A 12,383-nucleotide genomic window follows, 5' to 3' on the forward strand; every position below is an offset into this window, starting at 1 on the left:
TGCTCTAATTGTTCGTTTTATGAGAGACGGATTATCTATGTGTATGCGGTTTGAAACCTTATATAATAGAAAAATGCATATGCAGGTGTGAACCTACAACAGTGTATAATTTCAGATATTGATGGTGTTATACTTTTTACTCAACAAGCCTTGATGAATTACTAAGAGTCTCATGTTCCCGACAAAAGGAGTAGCGGACTAACTTTGTGACGATTGGTGTCCTACCGGAGGACGTTGCAATTGCATTGGTGGGTAAGATACAAGGGGGTGTATATAGTGTGTGTCCGGAACCACCTAGAATCCCACTAGAATGAACTCCTACAGTCTTACGAAAACATCCTATTCTACGCTACATTTCAATGTAACGGACGAAGCACAATAGGCTACATATCCTGCCAGATTTGCTGCTTGGTAATGGACTAGTGGTGTGGTATATACTTTCTCACCTGCTAGTTTTCTAATCACACGATACTCGTTACAGTACTTGTTGGTAGACTTTTGCTCCCACAAGGCATTGCGCAGAGCAGAGAAGCTAAAAAGATGTATTCAAGCGCCTTGAGGAAGAACATCGTAGAAGAAAATCTAGAAACTGACTCGAGAGAAGAAATGGCAATCAAGATGTACTCAGTGTGATTTTTAATGAACTCGGGTATGTATTTATACATGCAATTCGCAGGATTCATTGATGAAAACAAAAAAAAACATTGTCGATCAAGTAAATACGTCAAACATTTAATACAGCGGTAGTAAAAAGTATTTTCATTATCGGTTAGTCACATCTGTCGTGTACAAATCTCATTGCTATGGATAAATTCCAAAATATTAATAAACACGCATGCACCTTATTTCTGCTACTTTTTTAAAAAAAGAAAATCGAGCAATAATAAAGAAAAATCGCACAACTAACACTCAAAAAGCACATACAAAAACCAATTTTCTTCCAAACTCTTCATATGACCAAACGTTCACTCTGATTGGTTGTTACTACATCATCAAGCGGAGAAGAAAGTTGCAATTAGAACACGGCAGCATCGTCGCCAAAACTAGCCTTGAAGTTAACTGGCAATTATTATTTCTATCCTGGTAACCAGTCTAGCGCCGACAAGGGCATTCCAATAGGAAATTCAGTTCAGTGTGATTGGGCCTTTAGTCTTTTCTCAATTGGTACAAGAGTTTTAAACATGACACAAACCTGCGCGGCGAGAGTTTGCTCAACGTAAGGCCATCTGATGTAGATCGCTCTTGGAGATCACTCTTTCACACGAGCAACTTGTCACAGGAAAAACAGAAAACATCTTCAGAACTTTACAAAAATGTGTATATTTTGCAGTTGGATTAGCATCAGAATCACTCAACCACCCAAGACATTCCCCAGAAAATCGACTTTCGCTTGCAGAGCTGCTTAGAAGAAAAGCCAGATCACCAACCGCAACTATGATTGACTCATTCTATATTAGAAGATATCCAACTTCCGTGACACCAACGTCCTCTGTCTCTTCTAATATACAAGTAGCCTACATGCATGGACGTCCGCAGGATTTCTTTCAGGGAGGCGCAAACGAGGCATATTTATCTTTATAATAGTGTTCTTCCCTCAAAAAACACTGCTTTAATTTTTAGTAAACACGGTCCTATAACGCCCTCGCAATAATTAACATACTTTGACTAAAACGGAATTATATGTTTATGTACAGTGGTGGAAAAAAGTTCTTCCCCATAAGACTTCAATGGCAGTAAATAATGCCGGAAGGGTAGGCAACACACATTGCACCATTAGGTGATCGGGTGATTCTGTCTGTCTCAAGAGCAACTCGTCTTTCATGCAAAAGCCAACAGGCACAGGAAATGTAGGAAAGTCACGTGACTTGACAGGTGGAATGTTGTTCGTCAGAAAATCGCCTTTTCTCAACCCAGGTCGCAGAACCGACAAGAGCTACACGTTATATCTCCGAAAATGGTTCCCCTAAAAGGCTAAAACAATTCTTGCCTTAATTACTGTATGTGCCGCAGTAGCACAGTCGTTAGGGCGTTTTATTACCATGCGAGAGATCTGGATTCGATCCCCGACGGGGGATAATCGGGATTTTGTCCACCTGTTCAAGCTGCTTCGGTTCCCACCCAGCGTCGTATAAAGTCCGTACCAGGAGGAAACTCTAGGGAATGGGGGGGGGGGTATGGCGGCCAGGGGCGTCGTGCTGATCACATCATTCCCAACTTCGGCCTGATGAAGAAAGCGTGGGGCCCTAACTCCACTAACTCCACACCCCCTATACGCCTTCATGGCTTGGTGCAAAGCACAAGGTAGGACTTTGCATTTTAATTTACTATACATCCCAATTTTGTCGTAACAAAACTTCCCAATCTCTACGTGGGCTTTCTTCCAAGATCCGTAGGGATGTGAATAGGCTCCAGTATTTCTTGACACAATTCATACATGTTATATTTCCTTATAAGAACAACAGCCGATATATTTTGTGTGCGTGTGTGTAGGGGGGGTATAATCCAAACATGTGAGGTGACCCTTTTCCCACTACTCACTCCATTCTCAGAAATAAATCGCAATTCCAAACACTGAAAATGCAGCACTTTCTACATCTTAGCATGCAAATATCTACATAGTAGCAAAGTAATGTGTGGAAAGAGAAAAATTACCGATTTGTAACGGCACTCTGGAAATCTTTTAGTTTATTTTTTTTCAATTTGAACTGACATTCATAACATTCATTAACAATTCCAATATTGACAAAAGAATAGCTTAGGCGTTCTGCTACTTTCAATTCTTCATTATCGTAGTCACCGTAACTCTCTCTCTCTCTCTCTCTCTCTCTCTCTCTCTCTCTCTCTCTCTCTCTCTCTCATCCTTCCCGATGGCGCTGTAGTAGAGGAGTCGCCTAGTAATCAAGGAGTCCCCTGTTCGATACCCGGTGGAGACACAGTGGTTAGGATCCCACTTTAAACTGTAGATGCAGTCTCGATTAGCCTTTGTGTGCATAAAGTGGACTTAAAATACCAAATGAAAATAAAAATCAAAATCACCGTAACTCTCTACAAAGCCAGAGGATCCATTTTTGAAACCTGTTGAGGCTTAGATGTAGCATTGCATTCGCATCATTACCCATCATCTTCGTCGTCGCGATTATCGCAAGAGGTAAAAATGCGACACAAAATAACCCAAACAGAAGCTTGGAATCAATCTGAATATTGGTTACGTTGGATTCGTGGTAGAATTGTTTTAAATATCACTTCCTGTGATGTAATAGGGTTTTGGATTAAGGACCATTTGTATAATGCATATCGTTGATGCGAACAATAAGTAGTTTCACGTTCACCACACTCTTCGGTTGTTTAGAAATCGTAAGGAAGAAGGATCTCTAAATTCCCGCTTTCACATGTCAATGAAACTTTAAAATAAGTTCAGTGTAGATCACAAAAGAGATTTACATATTGTTATGATATCTTTTAAACACCACGAAATCTAATTCCAATAGAATACGATACTACTCCTTACGTTCCTGTAAATGTTCACCATTAGTCTGGCGAAAGAAAGTAACTAAGATTTCCGTGTTTCCTTGAGGAAAGATAAGGCGCCTGCTTGTAGTAAGCAAGCACCAACTGCTTCGATCAGTGACCTTCACTGCCAGAGTGACTCACAGCAGGCCTGCGCTCGTTCCAGTGTGCGTATGAATCAGGTATGTTATTTCGTTCGTTCCAATCCACAGTTATATCAAGCTAACATTCTAATATTTTCGTAAAATATGTAGTAAACAAGTTGTATACATTGTGGTTTTCTAGAGTGTTGTTGCCTGCTATTTACACGCGGGAGATGGGGGTGTTGTAAACATTTCTGAACCCAAAGGTCGAGCACGAAGGAAAAGTTGTGTAAGCATTGGAGGTAATAACAAGGTAATGGAGGTTGCAGAAAATGCTGGAATAAATTATATCATAAATTGAGTAGAAACAGTTCTCATAACACATAGGGCTATCAGATCACTCTTCAGCGCAAAGTAGGACAAATTGTCTCAAAATGTTGGACACGAAGACATTTGCAGTGAATATATAATAGGTTACTAGGACATCTTAGCATATAACGAGAATATGACACATCTTCAGCTGAAAAATTAATGTTGAAGTGAACGGTTGAGTTGAAAATTCCTCAACTGCTAATTAATAGCACGGCTGTATGTGATTTCAACTTGTGTATGTAAGACAGAACGTTTTTCGTCGATGTGGGGCCAGGAAGAGAAAACAATCCATGAATTCGGGAAGGAAAAAATTCACAATTTCGTAAACAAAGTCTGGAAGTTCTTGTTTATTAATATGTAAAAAAAACTACTATACACTGAGAAAAAACAGAATTGTGTGCCTTATTTCTCCAATAAGGAGAAAAATTACTTGTTACTTCGAACAAATTACCGACACTTATATCGATAAAACTTCACAAAGTAAGCATTTTTATACATATATCCGGACTTTTTCGGATCTAGAAAATCGTGAAGTAATTTCTGAGCTGGGATTGTAATTGTTTTTCCGAACATCCAGTAGCAACCATGCACACTCTTTGATTTAAGCATACTTCTCCAAGGAACCACGTTATCTCAGACTCCCCTCAGATTTTCTGTTTCTCCATCTAATTTGAAGTTACGTGATGCTCAAAATACGTATAAGACATTTGAGATTTCTTTCAAATTCCTTCCGGAAGCCAGACACAACTATAAAATGTAGGACACGTCCGGAAATAAGAATGATTCTTATAAGTCTTTTTATTTTCTTATTTAGCGTCGTTTTTCTTTCACCTCTTGCTAATCGCGACGACGAGGATGAGTGATATGATGAAACTGATGAAGGGGCACTCACAAAGAACACCCATACGCACGACGGGATTCGAACCCAGAACATCAGACATCGTAGCACACTGTGCTAACCACTCTGTCAGGGACGGAATTCTTATAGCCCTAATCGTTCCTCAAGCATATTTCCTATCTTTAACTATACACGAAACATAAAGAACAATCTAAATAAACAGGTGCCATTTCACACACTAACCGTAAAAAAACATATGCATGTGAAAATGCAAAATAATATTTATTTTTAGGTAGTTGTGACTTATTATTGTATATTAAAGAAATATATTAGTGATAAAATGACGGAAGTAGAGGAACATCTCCAATGAAACACTCATGCCTTATGGATATTTTTATTTCTTGGCGATCGAGGTTCCGAGTTCGAGTTCCGACCAAAATGGATTCATTGTGTATGTTCATTCATGTCTTTAATGTAATCATAAATCGTCGTCATGAATAATTTAACTTCCGAGGAAGAAAACTGAGGTAATTACTAATAAAAACAATAACAAAACAAATTTGATCTTAAAGCCCTGGCTTTGCGCTACATATTCCATCACGGGGATCATAGGCGTGCGCCCATGGGGCCAGGGGGAGGGCAAATGCACCCCTAATCATGGACGTCTGCAGATTTTTTCCACGAAGAGACAAGCAAGGTATTTTTCCATGGGGCATATTACCCCGATAATAGTGTTGCATTATCGCATTCCTGCATCCTCATTATAATAATTAATGTAAATTATTATGACTGAAATCAAATTATACATGTGAAAACGTACTTTTTGGTTGACATTCGTTTTCTAAGGGGAAGATGTGGCAATCCTTGCCTCCCTTTAAGACATCTATGCCCCTATATTATTATATTTTCATCTAGAAATTTAGGATAGATGAATCCTATCGCCCTTATTAAACTATATTATACTCTTAAAGAAAATTAAGTATTTTCAAACCGATGAAAGTTCAAGCCAAGTACGGGGGAAGGGGGTGCAGTGGCGAAACCACAGCCCCCACAGCCCCCCACAACCTTGAACGGAAATCAATTTTAGGGGGCAAACATGGAAGTAAAGGAAAGCAAGAGTAGCAGAATCTAAGAGTAGCAGGACAAAAGGATACTCAAGATGGATTTTGTTTTCACGTCTTTCTTGCATTATTTCTTCCAGACTGCCAAGAGCACCTGCGGGGGGGGGGAGGGACAGAGCTGCAATTGCCCCCTTGATTTCAAATTTTATACAAATATAAATACCTTTTGTAAAATGTTTTTGCTCGCTTCGCTCGCAATGTCTGCTTTTCTTGCGGTCTAGTCAAGTTCAGAGCCGTAGCTAGGGGTCGGCGGGAGTTAACCCTGAACGCCAAGCGATCTAAATGAAAAAAAATCGTAAAAGAGAATAATATGGCACTCCATGAATTTTTTTCCCCATATTAAATCGACATTGTTTTCATTTTGCAAAAATTTGGATCTGAAAATTTATTGGTCGCTTTGCTCGCAATTTGTTTTCTGTAATGCATTTTGTATTACCGAGGAGAGAAGTACTGCTGCTAAAAGGTTTTATCTTAAGTGCATGAACAATTGTTGGGAGGAAAAGGAACGCGCAGATTTGAGAGACAATTTATATGATTTTTACTGTTGGTATATATGTATATATATGTGTGTGTGTGTGTGTGTTGTATATATATATATATATTTATCCGACAACCAATGTGACTACCATCAATTTGAAAATTCCATTTAAAGTGACGACCGGGTGTTTAGGACGACCGTATACGGTTGCCATGAAGGCAACCCTGCTTATCGTTTTCCTGATACTCGAGAGAGTGTAATGAACTGTCGTTGGAAATACGTCATTGATGCCACAATGATAGTAGAATGTCAAAATTGTGAAATTTTGAAGTAATAGTACAATAAACTGTCATCGAAAATTCGACCATGTTGCCACATTGGTAGCAGAATGTCTGGATTGTATATTTTTTTAGTTCACGGTTCCTCCGCTTGGAGCGCGACAGTCGGTCGCTGTATATGTTGATTTTATACACTTTGTTCATAGTTTCATTAAAGTGGCAACCGAAAACGAAGTTGGTAGCATTGGATAAACCACGTGAGCGTTCGTATACATTTCTTTCAGACTACCGAGCACACGGTCCACCAACGCGAAGAAGCAGGAGTGATATTTAATGTGAATGCTTTGTCTTGCTTGCAGCGTTCCGACATGCGCTAGCTGCAAAAGGAAAACGAAGAAGTACAAACTCAAATAAAACTATGGTAAGTTGAAGTTTCAGTAACTTTATTTAAATAGCATACTATTGCACGTACGTAAGTAACTAGAATATTCTCAATTCAGACAAAATATGAGGTTATCAAGCTAAAATCGGTGTTACTTTGTGTGTATGTGTGTGGGGAGGAGGGGTAGGCCGAAATTATTAGCGTAAGATTGTGGAGATTTTAATTTAAATCTACTGCAGTGAGATCGGACTTTTGTATGTTCCACGTTTAAAATTAAATCAAATCAATGATTTCATGCGCAGATTGTTTTAGGGCTGCTTTTTCTTGTCCTATTTTGTCAGCGGCTGGAAAGCTTTATTTCTGCATAAAAAATAAGAAATAGAAGAGCCGTCCATTAGTAGCCTGAATGCTCATGAAATTAATTTATTTCATGATCTGTGTACGAAGTAATCTCTAAGACCAGAGTTTGAGATACATAGTATTAGGATGACGAAGCACTGTAAAAATAGATGTGGCAATGATTTACATTAAATTTGTCATAAATGTTTTTAATTCAATTTTTTATTATCTTGTAACATGTTATATTTGCGATATGAATCTCTCCCATGCCGTTACAATATATTTCCAATCAATGTAAATGAGTTTTTGTACCATTTCAAAACTTTTGACTAATCGCGACGATGAGAATGAGTGACGGAGTGATGACATTTATGAAGGGACATTCACAGAGAACACTCATGCCCAGGCCAGAATTCGAACCAGGGATCCCTAATAAATTATTGAATAGCGTGTTACAGTAGAAGCATGCACACCTTGAACAACATACCATTAAAAACTTTATTATTATTTCCAGGCGTCGAGAGCGAAAAAGATCTTACAAATGGTTCGGAAGAGTAGAGGTGGTGGAAAAGACACCCTAACTGGATGGAAACCAAAATATGAAAGCACAAAAGGACTGTCAGAAGAGGAAAGTAGCTGCGTTTTGCAAAATTGTAAGTTTCTTTGTTTCTGTAGGCTTTGTTTATACGATTGTTTACATGGACGTAACTTGGGGCCTAATTTTAAAGGGGCAGAATCTTACTTTAAGCTTAACTTTGGGGGCCAGAATCGAAAAAAAAATGCCATCCCATAAATATAGAGTTCACGATTATTTGCTAAATAACTGACATTTGTGAAATCACAATAAGGACTCTGTATTACTTTGCTATCCAGGTCCAAGAAGGCTAAAGAACTTAATTTTTACCAAGTCTGAAAATTTTGGATTTGCATAATATTTTGATTACATGCTACTATATGATATGCACTTTTGAGGATCACATTGCTATAATTGTTAGCACATTGCCTGTCAGGCTGAAACTTAAACTAAGCTGCTCCTATGTGCGAAATGGTCCTGAGATTTGGATTCTGTGTTAAACTGTAGGTTCAGTCCAAAATTACTTCTGTATGGCAGACTAAAATTTAAGTGATCAGACTAATTCATTGTCTTGTATATATGAAACCCAAACTACTCACGAAAATATGCTGTTGATGTTGAATTGCATTCTTGCCTAGTGAACAGGCGCTTGAATGTGTGTACATACAATAAACGTTATGATGTAGTTCAAAACATGAACATTTATTTTTTATTTTTTTTTTTTAAAAAAACAGCTCTCTTTCTGTATACTTGCATTTGGTATTTCATGAAGTAATCAATGCAGACAAATCAGATGGTTGTTCCTAGAAATTGTAATTCATTGAGAGTTCATGTGTAATTTGTGTGTTTTGAAAAAAAGAACACCAGTACAAATCTTCATGGCACTCTCAGAAGTTTCATTACTGCTGCCATTACTATTATTTTCAAATGAGAACCTTGAGGAAAGGAGAGTGAGGAGCCGAAAACAACATTTTGTGGATAATATTCGAATGTTGCTATGAAAAAATATTATAATATCCTCTTTAAAAAAATTCCAGATAAGATGATATGTACTACCTCAAACAAATTGTTATGTATTATTCGATTGCTACTTTAACTACACTTGTACAAGCCAACTGGGAGGGAGGGAGGGATGGGATTGAGTTTTTAGGTCTTCATAATGGTACAATGTCTCAGTACGTAATATAATGCAAATTCAATAGTTATTGCCAACACTGTACTTACGTAGTAGTGTCAAAATATATTTATTAAGATACACATTTGAATAAAAAATAAAATGAATTATGTGGTTTTGAAATACTGTACGTCCACAGTTCTGGATATTGCAACAAAACTATTTCTGACTCCAAAACTTTATATTATAAATTGACACAATATCAGTTAAATTATTTGTACCATTTCATTAATTCTGAGGAATTTCTAATGTTCGACAATATTAATATTCTAAATTGTGAGAACCACTGAGCAATGTTTCTCTCTTGCATTAGCAATACTTTTTGTAATGCATTTTGCTTGGTTGTTAATGCTCCACCCGACCATCATCTTGCAAACATTGTGAGATGTAGGTTATATGCATTTGCTCTCAAACATACATATAATAATGGCAATAGAAGTATTCAAGCATGTGTACAATTTCTCTGGAGTTAAAAAAATTACAAGATTTTACCATCAGATATTTTAAGCACAGATGAACTCCCCCCAAATCAGCTATTATGTATGTCAGACCAATTATTCATTTAAAGGAAGCTATTGTGCTTCAGCCCTGCCTGAAATGCACTGGACTTAAAATTATTATTATTTATGGCCATGCGCGCCGACTACGTGGGTGCTCCGGGGCTCGAGCACCCACATAAATAATCTTGTGGGTGCGCAGCACCCACAAGATTTTTAGTTTGATAAAAACAAAATTAAATAAATATTTCTCACTTGCCATTATCAAAAAAATAATAAGCAATTAAAACATTGAGATGGAAGTTAAAATTTCTAACGTCTAAAACATAATTGTTTCAAATGTGTTTGTGCAAAGGTAACCAAGCAACACATTCTCCCCTTCCTTGCCTGTCTCTGGCCAAGTCAAAGGCAGTCTCCACAATAACAATGGAAGAATATTGACATTACCAAAATTGCAAACAAATTCATAAGTGCAAATGACGTAAGAAGGAATGTGTTTTATAATGAAAGTTAACATGTCATGATGATTATTATTATTATTTGGTACATAAAGTTAGTCATTTTGTAGTTTCTGTTCACAACAAAATCCTTGCATAGTTCTTTCTGCAATACAATTAAAATTATTTGTATTTATGAAGATTTTTTCATTTTAATTTGTATGAATGTGGTATTTTCTGTTAGTAACATGTTGATAATATCATTGCCTCTTGCAATCATTTTGCATGTAAGTTGTTTAAAGTATATAATACTTGATAATTACAGATCTAACCGCCATTGATATGCACCCACAGAAATTTTGGAAAGTCGGCGCTCTTGTTTATGGCAATTTGTACATCACAAACTGAAATTTAGATTTCTTTCCTCAATTCATAGCAAAATGTGAATAGTTCATTCACATCGTTAATTAATGTATATGACAAAGTGATTGCAATCTGATTGCCTTTGAAAAACAAACAGTGAATATAAACATGTACAAAACATGAGATATGAATTATATGTTTTTATTCATAAACAAAATAACAAAGGGTCTGTTCCGAAAGTCACACGAGTTTAACATATTAAATGAGTTATGGTAACTGGCTGTCACATAAGTGTTTCCGTGAGTTTCATTATGCTGTTCCAAAAGTCTCATTCCGTGTGTTTCATGGATCAGGAGGCTCGTTTGTTCGGTGAGAATAGTTGCTGCTTCCAGACAACGTACGTGCTGTTGGATTCAAATTGCACTAGTTCGGAAAATGTATTATAATTTTAACAGATAGCGATATGAAGCAACATGCACAAAATGAGTATGACTATAACAGTTCTTAGAATGTGAGTAAAGTGAGTAACAGTGCCCACAGTAGAGTTTATTTTTGCAATAAGGATATTCCTTCCGCTAGACGCCATGTGGAAACTTTTTCTAAACAAAACGCTGCACCTGCGCTTTTGCCTAGTGTCCCATAAGTCTGTAAAATAACAGGTTTCAACAGATTCACAAGCCCAGTTATTTTCATTGGATGCGTTTGTTTCGTTAAGACTTTCGGAATGCACCCAAAATAGTGCCTATTAATAAATCTGCTTAAATTTCATGAATACAGTTTTATGATAACTGTAATGGTCATTCACTGTAGTTCACTTAAAGATATTTAAGATAGTATTTACTATTTTTTTCTCATGTATTTATTTTTAGTTTACCAAATGCTGGATGTGAGCAACAGTGAAACAAGGTCCTGTGAAAATAAACCTCATACGGTTTCCGAACCCATGTCATGGAGTGTAAATAGTAACGTAACATGTTCAGAGACAATATGCCAAGTTTTAGAAGATGCTGGAGGTTATGGACTATTATTACACAGTGATCCAAAAGTGAAAATTGAAGAAGTTGTTCCACCTTCACCTTCCTCGACAGTGTACTGTGGTGAGGAATGCAAGCAATATTTGCTTCATGATCCATTCACAGATTCCCATTCCATGCAAAGCAATTTCCTCATGTGTGTGAAAGGACTTAATTTGAGTGATAACATGATGACAGTGCAGCAATATGATTTGGGCAATGTGTGTAACACAGCAGATTCATGCATAAATAATGTCGCAGGGGATCATTTCACAAATTTTCAACCACAGAGTTTAGGTTGTTTGAAAACTCAAACTGATGATGATTTTGAATCTTTGAATTTTGAACTGTTACACTAAAAAGTTATCCAAGAAACTTCAAACACTTATAAAGTAAACTACAATACCAGCAAAATAATCATGTACAGTGCACACAGCCTCTCTCACTTCGATTAACAAATTACTCAATTATCACTTATCTAAAGATGTAAGACTTCATTGATATTAGCCAAAGTTTAAAATATGGGAAGGCACGTTGGTTTAAAAGGTCAACATTGAAGTTATTAGATGGCAGATTGCCTTACAAGAGTGCCCTGTCACTGCTGTTCTTCACCATCAACTTTAATCTTTTAAATGTACTTACGTTCCCAAGTTTTATTATTTGACCATTCTTGTCTTACCCCTGAAAAAGGCATGTGGTATGGTAAAAACTTGTGTAAAAAAAGTACATGGCAAAACTGGAATTCAGTTATGTGGTGTAAGTTATCCTTTATATAATTCTTTGTACGGAATGTTGTAAACATGATATCCTGGAATATCATTGAAATAAAAATTTTGTTGATCAGTTCTAATTAGAACTGTAGCAAGTAAGGGACAAATTATAGAAAATATCTGTGCAAATATGCATTATATCATTTTCATAGTACAT

General features: G+C 36.8%; 1 long non-coding RNA gene across 1 annotated transcript; it reads left to right on the forward strand.

The window, feature by feature from the left end:
* The first annotated feature begins 6,597 nt into the window (after positions 1 to 6,597).
* LOC146001747 (uncharacterized) lies at positions 6,598 to 11,990 on the forward strand. The gene is made up of 3 exons (XR_014443597.1): positions 6,598 to 7,098; positions 7,913 to 8,051; positions 11,313 to 11,990. It is a non-coding gene; the product is annotated as an uncharacterized LOC146001747 (long non-coding RNA).
* The last annotated feature ends 393 nt before the right edge of the window (positions 11,991 to 12,383 follow it).

The sequence above is a fragment of the Lepisma saccharinum genome, chromosome 17 (assembly GCF_977018435.1).
Source record: "Lepisma saccharinum chromosome 17, izLepSacc3.1, whole genome shotgun sequence".
Lineage (NCBI taxonomy): Eukaryota > Metazoa > Arthropoda > Insecta > Zygentoma > Lepismatidae > Lepisma > Lepisma saccharinum.